This window comes from Capsicum annuum, chromosome 8, assembly GCF_002878395.1.
Source record: "Capsicum annuum cultivar UCD-10X-F1 chromosome 8, UCD10Xv1.1, whole genome shotgun sequence".
Taxonomy (NCBI): Eukaryota; Viridiplantae; Streptophyta; class Magnoliopsida; order Solanales; family Solanaceae; genus Capsicum; species Capsicum annuum.
Genome location: NC_061118.1, coordinates 133,978,030 through 133,992,588, shown reverse-complemented (window position 1 = coordinate 133,992,588; position 14,559 = coordinate 133,978,030).

Sequence of the window (14,559 nt, the reverse complement as noted above, 5' to 3'; positions counted from 1 at the left end):
TCAGTGGAAGATGATGTGGAGATCTAAAGCACCTCCTCGGGCAGCATGCTTTGCCTTTCACGAGGCTTGTTGTTCTCATGATACTAGGCAGAAGAAAGAAATCAAGCTTCCCAATTGATGTGTAATTATTCTTGGGATGTATGGTGTCTATTCTAAGCATATTAGGAGTGAAATGAACTATGCCAGAATCAGTTCAAGCAGTTTCGGGTAGCTAGCGAGGGCAGAAAGTTGAAAAGGAGGAAAAGACACTTTAAGAAGACTTTCCAGCTAGTATTTTTCTTAGATAATCTGGAAGGGAGCAGACAGAAACTTTTAAGACAAAGCATATATTTCCTGGACTCAATGGCAGATATTCTATATAGGTAAGGATCTCGAGGTTGGAATTTTCATCACATTTTTACAATTCGAAGGTGTGGATCTGAGTGCTGATACGGGTGATGGAACACAACATATTTTGATTAGTTAAAGTTATTGAACAAAAACTAATTAAGTTTAATTAAAGCATTCTCATACTTGATGTAACTACATATATATAATATAAACTCAAAATTCAAACCAAATACCCTATCAATCTATACTCCTTGGTCATATACATAGTCAAAGAACCCAAGTAACTTAGCCAAATCAGATATAAATTTCACACAGAATTCTTCTCGCGTCACCATGTGTGGAGCAAGGATTTTGAAGAGTTTGGGAAACCTAGGACAAAGCCACAACTATATCGCTGATTTTTTTTCATTGAATAGTAGTGTGAACTTCTTAGACTCTCTTATTTGAAGAGTATTCTATAAATTTTGGCTGTATAAATTGATAGGAGATGAATCAGCCTATCCATATGCCATCACATATTTAGTATCTTCTTGGTGCTACTATTAATGAAAGTTTTCTCTTAGGTATCAAGAGAGTTATAAAATAGTCAATACCTTAACATGTCAGATTGGAGACCTCGGTGTTACAGTAATAGACTCACACCGACCAAGCATTGCCCTTAATGACTTGCCCTTAACATGATGAAGCCATTCAGCATGTCATGTAATCCAAGTGCTAGAATAACAATTTCATGAACAACAAGCAACACAGCTCCAAAGGTCCAAAAGTATATATGTAGCTTATGTACATTACAGAATAATTCACAGCAAACATGACAACGATCAACGAAATAGAACCACAAATTATCTTCTGTATTACAAAAATGGTTTGTAAGGGTTAATCTTAAAACTTCAGTACGTGCCTATAGGAAACAACATATAACTTCAAGAACACATAACTATTGTTCCTCTCAATTTTTTTCCCCTTCTCAACTAAAGTAGATTACATTTGTAACCTATCCAATCAGCCAATCAAGCTTATTTGAACCTTTATGTAATGATCCATTAGCCAAAACTCACTTGAATCCTTTATTCCCTAGCAAACAACATGTTTCATATCCATTCTCTAACTTTTACAGTTCAAAATGTTTTTGAAACAAAAGTCATTTGCAATTTTAGAGCACTAGAACAGATCACAATGACAGCAAATCCAGTTTAATCCCACAGATCGAACCCTAACAATATTGGTTCCCAACATCAAAATTCATCAAAACCCATCAAAATTCCATTCTTAACAATTAAAAAATCCATCAAAATTCCCATTCTTAACAACTAAAAAATCCATCAAAATTCCCATTCTAGAAAATCCATCAAAACCCATCAAAATTTTCATTCTAGAAAATTCATCAAAACCCATCAAAATTTTCATTCTTAACAACTAGAAAATTCACAAAATACATCAAATTACAAATTTTGTAAGCTCACAATTTCAATAAACAAGAAAAATATAGAACCTTTTTTTTAATTTTGACCTTAAAAACTCTAAATTGCAACGATTTATTACCTGAAAGAAACACTTGCATCACCTTCCGCTACTACTGAAGCTAGAAATATTGAAGAATTGATTTTTGGGAGAATTGATTCCGCTAATATTCAGCTACTACTGAAGATATCTTGGTGTGGAGCGTTGTATCTTTGTGGTGTGCAGTGTCCAATTATGAACTAGGGCTAACTGGTGGAGCGTTTAGTTTTTGGGGGAAAACCTTAACCTTTGGGATGGAATGAAATATTTTGCGATGGAATGAAAGAAAACTGGGAAAATAATAAAATTTTTGGGGGGAGGGAATGAAATATTTTACCGCCTATTTTAGCCACGGTATATTTGCCACGCTCTTTAATAAGTAGGGAACCTTTTTATTTTTTTGTTAATTTAGCCATGATTTTAGTAACCGTGGCTAATAAACCGTGGGTAAAACGCGTTTTTTGATAGTGACGCTTGTCTTGTTTACATGTTTTTACTGATTTTTATCACTTAGATAATCAACAATTAGAAATAACAAAATAACATGTTTTGTTCATTAATTGTTTTATCATTTAGTTAAACATTAAATTAATAATAAAACAAGAGACCTTATTTGATCACATAGAATTCCCATGTAAAATATGAATTCGGCCGGGACCACCTTTGTGGACCTCGAAAGATGCCTGACACCTTCCTTTCGAGGTAATTTGAACCCTTACCCGAATCTCTGATGAACTAAGACTAAAACAACAAAATAGGTTCGTAGTTGGCCTAGACCGGTGCCCTAACGCACCTTAATTCGTTAGGTGACGACTTTTCACATCTTCACCTTCAAACAATCCCAAAAGAGTGGTCACGTCAAATCCCGCTGTCCGCGAGAAAAATGGGGCACCACAATAAGTTCTTCTATTATTTTGTTGCTCAATTTTTCCCCTCAATAAGTATTTGAAATCTTCTGTTTCCAATATGTGAAAATATTTTTCACGCTTATAACTTCTTCTATTCCCTTGCTTCCCAATTTCTTGCCTCAGTTAATACTACATTTGGAATCTTGTCTTTAGCAATGGGTGAAAATATTTTTCACGTTTATAAGTTCTTCTATATTCTTTCTGCCTTCTTTTTGCCTCAGTTAATAAAAAATTGAAATCTTTCGTTACCAATTGGTCAAATATTTTTTACACTTCTGTATTTGTTTAGCCTTATTTATCGCTTCAGTTCATAACTATCTGAATCTTTCGTTATCAATTGGTGAAATTTGAGCATGTGTTATTTTTTACCAAAAGATTTTTTTTTAAAAAAAGGAGACTCGTGCACTAAAGCTTAGAGGTTGTTTTCAAGGCTAAAACTCATGACCTTCTAGTCACATGACAACAACTTTATCAATTATTTCAAAACTCTCCTTATTGAAATGATTATGGTGAATTTGATCATATCAATATATTCGATCTAAGGTCTTGAACATGAAAGTTTATTACAAGTTATCGTCACATTCAATTAGCAACTTGTTCACGACCTGATTGATACATATAGCTTGATGGGAGTTATGTTGATATATATGGTGGATATCTTTTGAGTGTCTGTAGCTGTCTATTCTAATTGTCCAGAGTACTATGTTTCATGGAATAATATTAGTGGCGTGTCTTTTTTGTATAACAGAGTACCTATCACATCACATTACAGGTAGAGAAAAAATCGGTATGTTTTAGAAAAAGTATCCCCATTATGCTCCAAAATCAAAGATGTTTTTTTTCCAATTGTTTTATTTACATTGTGTTAAACACTTATTTAAAAATTGGACTCTAAATTAAAAGGATCTCTTTTTTGTATTAGTTTGTAAAGCATTGGTGATGAATCCATCTTTCAGTTATACGAATTGTCTCATCTAACAACTTATACACACAGTTGGGGACAATTTGATTTTCTTTGTTTTGGAATACTTATATATAATTCATTTCACAGAATATTGAGGTTCATAACCTCTAGCATGCTTGCATAATTTGAAACTTTATTTGTTTGAGCTTTGCCGGATGTGAAATTGTCTTTATTAGTAAACGCTTTGCCTCTTAATATGTTCATCTCAACACAAATTTAAATTTAATCGAATCCTAATGAGAATATCAAACACGGAGTGAAACTTTCAAAAAGAAAAAAATTAGAAACCACAAATCCTTTTTTATATTTGAAATCAAAGTCGTGGACCAATTCCTTAATGGTTCATTAATAAGCCTGTTAGGGAAAACAATCAAGCATGATGTGAGTGCTAACTACTAAATTAAAAGCCTCGTAGAAAATTTCTTCATGATAATTACTACATTTGTCATTATAATATGGAGGCCGCATAATTCGCTCATTGCGCATTTATCAACATACTCTACTTTCTGTTCTACCTATCCCCCCATAGAAAAAAAAAAGTAAAATACTTTATGAGCGTTACTGCCTCCATTCCATTTGAAGTGTAGTTTTTACCCTTTTTTGTTTTTCATGTCCATTAATAACGATAATAGATACAAGATATTTTTCACTCAATTACTTCTATTTGTTAGATGATTTTTTAAAGAATTTGACACTATTAAAAGAACTACTTCTTTAATATTGAGGGTGTAGTTGAAAATAATTACAAACTATTTAATTTTGCGTTCCTAACATGATATAGAGTAATTATTTTGGGATATTTTTTTTTGTTATGTCAGTAAGTAATCTTTCAAAATTTACTGACGTCAAGATAATATAATTTTTGCAGCTTAATAACACGAAAAAATAACACAAACATACATTTTAACTTATCATATTTACACAAATCTCCACCTTTACAAAGTAATTAAAAAATTTCAATTAATTGTGTAACCTCGTTGGATGTATCAGGAGCTAATTATGTATCTTGACATACCCAAAATTGAAAAAAAAAAGTATCAAAAACTAATTATGTATCTTTACAAAGGAAAAAATAATTCTTCATTGAATGTTCCGTGAGTTAATTATGTATCTCGACAGATATAAAATAAAATTTTTTAGTAATTATGCAAAATATTGAAATTTCTATGATTAAGCTCTAAACTATCAAAAAAAAAATTGATTTTGTTTGCCTTAATTACATTCATCTATAGTCCAATTACATAATTTCTGTTCCGATTCTCCTTAGTGAATTATCCTCCATATTATATCAGAGATAAATTTAAATCAAAGTTAGAAGTACATTTATTTATGGTAGTTGATTTCTCTATTTATCGCAATAAATGGATTGGCATCAACATTATTCTCTACTGTTCTGCCTCAATCAAATCAAGGAGGTAGTATATAAATATATTATATAGGTTCTTAAACTTTGGCTGCTTAGCACTATATTGTGTCTGCTACATTAATTAAATCATGTCACTAGCATACTCCATTTATTCCCGGTTATATAGCACATTTTATTTTATTTTATTTCATTTTCTATATGTATATTTTAAAATTTAAAAATAATTAACTTTACACAATTCCATTTCACTTATACCAACACAAATATCATGGCATTCTTTTTACCCTATACCAGAACTTCCATCTTTTTTGTTCCATTGACAACTCGTTGTCTCAATCTTAAGGTAGAAGGCGGACGATACTTACTATTTGAACAACTCTCTTATATATTATGATATATTGAGGATCACAAATTTCAAAAATTCTATAACACAACTATAATACCATTTTAAAATCACAAGGTTAGAAAGTATTTTTTTTCCTTAAATCTGTATCAATTCAAATTGTTGTCACATAAATTGAAAAAGGAAAAATATTTAATTTCTAATATATTTTCCCTCTCAAATAAAAAGTGAAAATAAAATGAATGAGCCAAAGAATAAGTAGGGGTGTGCATCGGTCGGTTCGGTTTGATTTTATGTATTATCAATTTGATTTATTGATTTTTGATTTTTTAAATATGCTAATCAATAACCAAATCAATAAGATAATTTTTATTAATTTTTGGTCCTTAACAGTTCGATTTTTAATTTAACCGATACGAAAATTGTTGTGCCCAAGCACACGCAAGTGTACATGGTCCACCCATGTAATATAGTGACCTTCTGAAAAGTCAAGTATCAATTCCACAAGGTCTAGTGTTAAGCAACTACCCAATTCCAGTTCAACTATTACGATTATACAAGTGCAAATGTAACTACAAAAGTCTGAGAGTTATAACTAAATGTAAACTTAAACAATACAGTAACTTAAAGGTTTTGAACAATTAATAGTCAGGGTTAAGGCACTACGAACAATCATACTATGCTATATAACTTCGTTGGTTAGGTTAATTATCTTGGTTATTGGTCCACATTGTTGATATTATGACTATGGTCTTCTGAACCTTTAATCACATATCTAACTTAGCCCCACAACTACATCGTTGAGCGGGGATGTAAAAACTAAGTTAAATGCATTCATATTCTATCCCATGATTGAATCAAATAGGAAATTTAGGTATATTTCTATCCCAAATGCAAATCATAACATCATTCAATTGAGATTACGATCCTATTCTGTCTATCCTACGTTCTACTCTATCATTCATCCTTCCGGGCTAACAATAGAAGTAAGCATGTATTCTAAGGGCCGTGAATCTTTAAAATAGTGATAACAAGGATATATAAACAATCAACAATGATAAATAATCAAAATCAAGTCAATACACAACAAGAGTAATCATGTTCTTGGCCTTAACCCCGGAAAAGAGTGTTTAACCGCTCATGGACATACACGTAATCACAATAGATGAATTCATGTTAAAATACATAAACAAACTAAAGTAAATAAATAAAAAACCTATTTTACACCTCCTTGATCGTGTCTCCAAGCCCACAAATTGTCCAAGGCATGTACAACAATGATTAAGTGTCCTATTTATACTAGGACCACAATTGCCATTTTTGAGTTGCCTCTGTGCCAAGCCCCTATCGCGGTGGCTAGGCAACATGTCACACTGCTTTCGTGCATAGATACTAAAATTTGCATTCCAAAATGCAATCAAGGGCGTGTCACACCCTTATCGCAGTGCTTAGGGTCCGTGGCACGCCCAAGAACCCAAAAATTTCAGATTTTGTCTTGCTTTGTCCCATGCATTTGTCTTTCAAGTTCAAGCTTTGTGGTGGTTTTTTCTAGTGGTTTTTAGCTTGTATATCATCCATACATCATCTTGATCAACTTACCAAGCATCCCATAACAATACACACCACAAATTAGAGCTCAAAACAACATAGAATCTATCACGATGAACTAGAAAAGAACATAGCTCTAGCTAAGAGTACTAGTTTTCGCAATTGAACTTAAACTTAGTGTTTTGACTCCAAACTCATTATGAAAACACCTTAAACACCAAAAATACATAACTTAACACTTAGATGCTTATATATATCATTAACCACTCACTAAGCACACAAGATTTCCTTAAAACAAGGCTAATCAAGATAGATGATGACACTTAGGTGCATAAATTCACCTAAAATCGCCACCCCACACTTAAAGTCTTGTGCGTCCTCGAACAACTCTTCATTCTAAGCATCATAAACAAGAGAGACTCCAACATTACTACTATAAGCAAGACACTCGAGCTAGTACTATAATGACTACATAGATAGCAAGTTTCACATATAAACATGTTATATACACTTGAAAACTCAAAAATACTATTTCAAAACATCCTAACCTCAAGAATTTACTCACCCAGTTGGCAAAGTCATGTATATTACTCAATCAAAAGATCATATAAGTCACCTAAATATCATCAAACATGTGTCACACCATAACAGAGTTATCCATATTCACTCACAAAGAGGTAATTCTCACTAGAGTGGGTATAAGAATCAAATTACGCTCACAGTCACAAAAATTTCTCAAGTTACACAAGATGAACCATAGGCTTGTCCTTAGTGTAGTACTCCACTAATATCAGAATGTTAAAACTTAAGATTAAATAGGTCTTTGAGGATTGTAATGTAGGCTAAGGGATGGGTAGGAACTATTCTGCCTAGTAATAGTGACTATCTTCCCCAAGCGCTTTAATACAACACACATACATTAAGATCAGTCTCTAACAAACACACTTTTCTACCACCCCTACCTTCACATTCTCTTTTGTTTTGCCCCATCTCATTAAGCTCAGTCACACATACATAGTAGGGAGTATGCTCTATCACATATGCTTAGATTTTTTACACATGTTTTTTTCTTTTCAGTACACAACTCCCATCACACTTATCACTATTTTAATACCAATAGCTAATATCTTGGGGCTTCACTTTCACCCTTTTCCTTCTTATTTTTCTTACTCCTTAACCTCAATAATTTTCAACTAAAGCGCTTAAGATCTTTAGATCAAATTATGGTCAATCAAAGAAGGAGAACAGACTATATATGATGCTGCCAAATAATATAGGCTAAAATTTCAACAAGGCTAACTAGGATTGTGCACAATGTTAGGTAAAAGAGGGTATGGAACAAGGCTATCAAAGAATTGGCTACATCATCCCCTATACTCACACTCTTTATTTCACTTTTCACACACACCAGATAAGTTATCAACGTCACATGCAACAAGGAACATACAAAATCTCATTTCACACATGGCACATGCTGAAATCAAGTAGGATCATCATAGACTCTCGACCAAGTAGACACATGAATTCGTCATTAAGCCAACAATGTTCAAGAGTCATATTCATGAGCCTAAGAGTCTCGAAAGTAGTCATTCAACACAAACAACATACTTTTAAATTCAAAACCACTTGTATCATGCAATTATACATAACACTAACAAGAACATCTTACTTACCTAACACAAAAATTTAAAATTTACTCCTAAAAAGAAAAAGAATACTAGATTCAAAGGGTTTCTCCATGAAAAAAAGTGAAAAGAACAACCACAGGGTGAGTGAAGTGTGCACCTTACTAAACTAACACCCATGGACTAAAAACTAAAAATAAAATCATTTTGTAATTTTTAAAATTTTCAATTTTAACCCAAAAAAACTAAGAAAACATTACAAATTAAGACCCTACAACATCACTTCATCCGAAACCATGGAAATTTATCCACCCGACACTTAAAACTTACTTTGTGCCCAGTGTAAACTCAAAAGCAAGGATAGAAATACTCACTGAGGCCTCTAGGCCTAGTTAGCAGTATCTTTAAATAACAAGAGGGTCCGGAGACCCCACACTTAGTCTTTGTCATGGTTCTTTGCTCGAGTCTCCGGTACTCAAAGCTCCCATCAACCTGTGACTCAACAAAAAAAAACTGTGTGAAGTAAAAACTAAAATACATAAAATAAATTTACCTTATGTAACGACCTAAAAATTTGATGAAATATGTAAAATTTATGATTCTAAGTAATTTGACTATTTTACCCCTCTCCGTAGTTGCATTATGATATTTTTGAGGTGTGGGAGTGATTGACATAATTTTCGATGCATTTTGGTATCATTTATGCAATATTGTGGTTTTTTTATGGCTTCGAGAGCCTTATTTTGGACTTATGTGGATATCTTTTGATCCGTGCGATGGATGGCCAAACGAACTGAACCATCAGCTCCAGAATATCGATTTTAGGTTGGGTAGACCTTTAGTTTGGGTCTAGATACACCCGAACTCATTTCGACCTATTATCGGAAAGTTGAAAAATTGGGAATATGGGTCTGGGACCCACATTTGATCGAAACGACCTCGGATGAAAAATCTGACTTCGCCAGCAGATCTGAAATATCAATTTAAGGGTGTCAGCATATTTGGTATGGTTTTACGGCTTTTAAATCTCATTTCGACCCTCAGTTTGGAAAATTATGATTTCAAGTTTCAGGGGTTAATTTTGTAAAAACGATATTTTCTTGAAAACCTGATATCGCCATCACATTCGGAACATCGAATTTAGAGTGGTTGCATAGTTCGTTTGCATAAATCATACTCCAAATGAATGCCGCACCCAGTTGAAGTCGGGATTGAGTTTTAAAAAAAATAGCTTTTTTTTAGATAGCAGTGCAGAAAAATCTACACTGATAAATAAATTTTTTTGACCTATTTTGCTTATTTTTCATCTTGCCTTTTGGGAGTTAAACCCTAAATAGTTTGGGAGCTTAAAAGTAAAGTTTGTGAGAGCTTGGAAAGCTAGATTAACATCTTTTTCTTGATTTTATTATGGATTTAAGGTAAGAATTCACCCTTTTCTTAATAATTTCTTGATTAATTTCTCAAAATCCCATAAATCTTAGAGCATGATTTTAAACCCAAATTTCACCCCTTTCACTTGAATAATATTTTTATCTTATAATTACTAGTTTTTCATCAATTTAACCTTCAAAACCACTTCAATTCTTGATTTTAACCCGAATTTCAAAGATTTTACCCGGTAAAGCTCAAAAATAATTTTTCTTCGATTTGAACCTCATTTTTTACTCGATTTAACTTGAGTTTTCAGCTGTAGGTTCCTATAAATATGGGGAACATATTTTTGAAGTAAAGTTCAGATTTTGCCCTTTTTTTTTCAAAAACCTATTTTGGGAGCCCATTTTGACCCCGAACCAAAAGTAGTCAATATGGTTGTCTTTGGTTTTGATTGATGCGTAGATTTTATATTTGATATTTTTAGCAAAGTTCAGGATTGTTCATGAAAATTAAGGTCGCAGGTTCAAGTGTAGTGCACCGATTTCGGCTTTCGAGTTAGGTTATGGTTTAACTCTTCAGACTGGGCTGAGTAGTAAATGATGGTATATAATGTATGTTAAGGGTGGGAACTAATCATGAAAAATGTCTATCTGTGTGTTGTGCTTGTGTGGGGGCCTATATGTGATGTAATTATCGAAATTGAGATATTATGTGATATGTTTGACCGTGTGGGGTCCTATGTGATATTGATAGCCTTGAATAATGTGAATAATTGTATTGTGTTGTTTAATGTGGTACCATTGGTGTATTGTGATTATATTCATACTTTATTGGCATATGAGACATGTGAAAATTCATGGATGAAACGAAAATAATACGTGGATGTTGGCTCATGTGGTTGTGGGAATGTATCATTGTGGTTGGTTGTGGAAATATATCATATGATTGGTTGTGGAAATACTCATTGTGATTTGTTGTGAGCATTACATCTTCATATCATACTCATTCATGAAACATTGGTATCACCTTGGCAACATATAAGAAACACTGGCAACACCTTTTTAAGAAAATATTGTAACACCTTATAAAACCCTTTTCAAGGGATATGCCAAAAAGATTATATGAGATATATAGATTGTATATGGGTTGATGAACCCCCCATGGGTCCTACGTTGGGAAACTTTAGCTCCGTAGGTATATATGGGGATTGTGCAACGATCTCGGAGGTTGTGCGATGACCTCATGCATCCCCATCATCATCATTATCATCATCATCATATACATTGCACTTAATTTATTGTGTTTATGTTGTGTTGAATTGCCTTATTGACTTGTCATCTATGTATTTGTCTTATCTTCTTTTAATTGTATTTGATGATCTTGTATCTACATATTCTCTATTATTCTATTCACATGTGACATAATGTATACCTGTTCTATATCTTGGTGTGTCGTTGTAATATATGTGAGATATATTAGAACTGTTAGTGCAAGCGGTGTGGGCTACCGTTATGGGATATTTTTTAATTGCAGGTGACGCGCCCTTAGTGTATATTCTGTATGCTTTATTTACTACTTTTCTTGGTCAGCCTATGATACCTACTGAGTACAAGTGGACCGTACCTATGCCTACTGCGCCCTTTCAGTGCAGGTCCTAGCTCGAGTGCGCCTCAGAATTCTTGACTCGGGCGATTGTTAGAGCTTCCAAGGTAGCGGTTGGATATTCATACGTCCAAAGTTCACCTCTATCTTTTTATGTAGTTATGTCTTTATTAGTATTCGGAGACAGATATTATTCTTTTGTGGTTATTTTTCTGATGTATTTGATCTTGGATTGTATTAACAGTTCTTATACTATCGACACCTGATTTTGGGAATGTTTGGTATTTTGGATAAGTTCTTTTTGTGTTATTACTTATATGGTTCGGCTTAATTCTAGAAGCCTTACCTTGGGATATTTATGTTTTTCCCTATTTTCCTATCAATTTGGGTGATAGGCTTACTTGTCAAGGTACGCCATGACAAGTGCCATCATGACCCTTATTTTTGGGCCGTGATACCTTAACTTGGGTTGCCTCCCAAGTAGTGCCTTATTTAGTGTCGCGGCACGCCCTTCATCACTATAACTCAATTGCATTTTTCATCCTCTTTCTCCTACTCGGAGGCCATCTACTCACTCTTTTTTGACCTCTTAAATGTGCACTGTCAAGGTCATCCTTTTTATCAACAATATCCTTTTCAGTTTTATTAATAATCATCCCTTCGGGCTTAAGTGGTAGCTCGAGCAACTTAATAAGACAGAATAAAGAGGTTTTTGGCGATTTGGATCCTACCACCCCACACTCATCCATTTCCATCATGGTAATCATACACAAATCTTATTACTGGGAAGGTAGATTGAGTGATTTGTAAACTTTGAAGACAACCTTTTCATCATCCAATATCATCTTGAGAGTTCCCTCTCTTACATCTATCAACGCTCATCTCATTGCTAAAAATGGACATTTTAGAATGATTGGTACCCTGTCATCTATATCATAATCCAAAATATTAATTCGGCAGGGATAATAAACTTACCAACCTTTATGAGCATATCCTCAATAATTTCTTCGAGACAGAGTTGGGTTTTGTCTGCTATCTGAAGCACCATAGAGCATGGTCTCAACTTTTCCAACCCAAGAGAGTTGAACACTGGTAGGGGCATCAAATTTATGCTTGCCCCCAAATTACTCAAAGCATGGAACATATTGCTGTCACCAATTTTTATGGGGAAGGTAAAAATCCCTACGGCCTTAAGCTTCTTAGGCATCTTCTCTATCATTACAAAGTTGCACTCTTCAGATAGTGTTAGTCTCAATGTCCTGTAGTTTTACCTTATCAGTCACCACGTCCTTCAAGTACTTAACGTACCTTAGAATTCCTTGCAAAATATCTAACAAAGGTAAATTAATGTAAAATTCTCTTAAAGTGTCAAAGAACTTCTTGAAACAAGCATCCTTTTTGGCCTTTTTGAACCGTTGAAAGAACGATGGTGGCAGTCTCTTGCAATCTGCTTAGCAACCTTAGTATTTTTGGGTACTCAGACTTTCTCGAATTATTAATATCTTTACTTACAACTTGTTAAGGAAACAAAGCTACATATTCTTTTGAATATTTCTTCAAAAGTCTATCACTAAGCTCGTTACCACTCCTTAAGGTTATTGCCATAACTTGCTTTGGAGGCTCTGTATCACTTGGTAGTCCACCTTATGGCCTGGTATTCTATGTTTGAGCTAATTTCCCTAATTGTTACTCTAAATTCTATTGTGCTACTTGCTGACCTTTTATTTCAACGATTATCTCTTCTTGCTTTGCCAGGATCTTATTCAATATTTCCTCAATATTGCTAGCCTGTGTGTTTTGCTGCTGCTGGAACTGCTGGTTCTAATTGTTGCCCTATGTATAATTAGACTGAGTGTGCCACTTTTAGTTGTAGGTACTCACATAAGTTGGCTTATGTGCATTGACCACAAAGTTTACAGATTTAGGATTTGCACTACACAAGTCTACGGAGTGGCCACTATTGCCATAAATCTCACACCAACCTAGGATCTGCTGCACTGCATTCACTTGATTCGGAGATAGGTTCATACCCAATTTGTTGAATTGAGTCATTATTTGATTCTGCATAGCTAATAATTAGGCGGCTAAGGCTGTAATACTGTTAATTTTAATCATGCCCGTAACCTTTTACATTGAACTCCTAACATGTCACCATGCCAATCAAGATTTCTTTGAGTAATGCGGTCCAACAAGGTATACAACTCATCATACATTTTCTCCAGAGCTTGACCACCTGTAGCTGAAGCTAGCAAAATTTTTGTATTGTGATTAAGAGCCTCTATAAAAGTGAGTTAATACCTCATTGGATTGCTAGTGATGTAGGTAGTCTCGAAGAAGTGATTTAATCATATCCCAAGCATGATAAATATTTTCATCTGTCTTCTTCTTGAAGCTGAAAATCTCACTGTGTAATCTCGCAGTCTTGCCAGATAGAAAGAAATGAATAAGTAATTTCTGGGCCAGATTATCCCATGTAGTGATAGACCCTTCCGGCTCTGCGTTCAACCATTTCTTTGCTTTCCCCAAAATAGAGAAGGGAAATAGTGTCAACCTCATATAATCAGTGGATACCCCCATGGGTATGAATGTGCCATTAATCTCCAGAAAATTCTATAAGTGAACCTGTGGATCTTCATGTGACAAACCAGTGAAATGCCCACTTCTGTACAAAAGTTTCACCATGTTGCATTTTAATTCAAATCTACTTCCTATAGCGGGTGTTCGAATGACAAAGGTAATATTAGATGCAATTAGGATTTCCACTTCACGAATGGTCCTACAGGATGGTGGATCTTCAGCTATAGGTGCAGGATGATCTTTCTCTTTTTGAATTTGAGAAATTCTGCAGAGAAGTACTATTTCTCTCCTTTGTTGGTGTAAACGTTGATTAGGTTCTAGGTCTGATTCAACCAACTCACTATCCCTTGCTATCTTACTAGCTTATTAACCCCGTGCCTACAAATCAAGAAGCCAATATCAAGTGAAAAACACTCACAAAA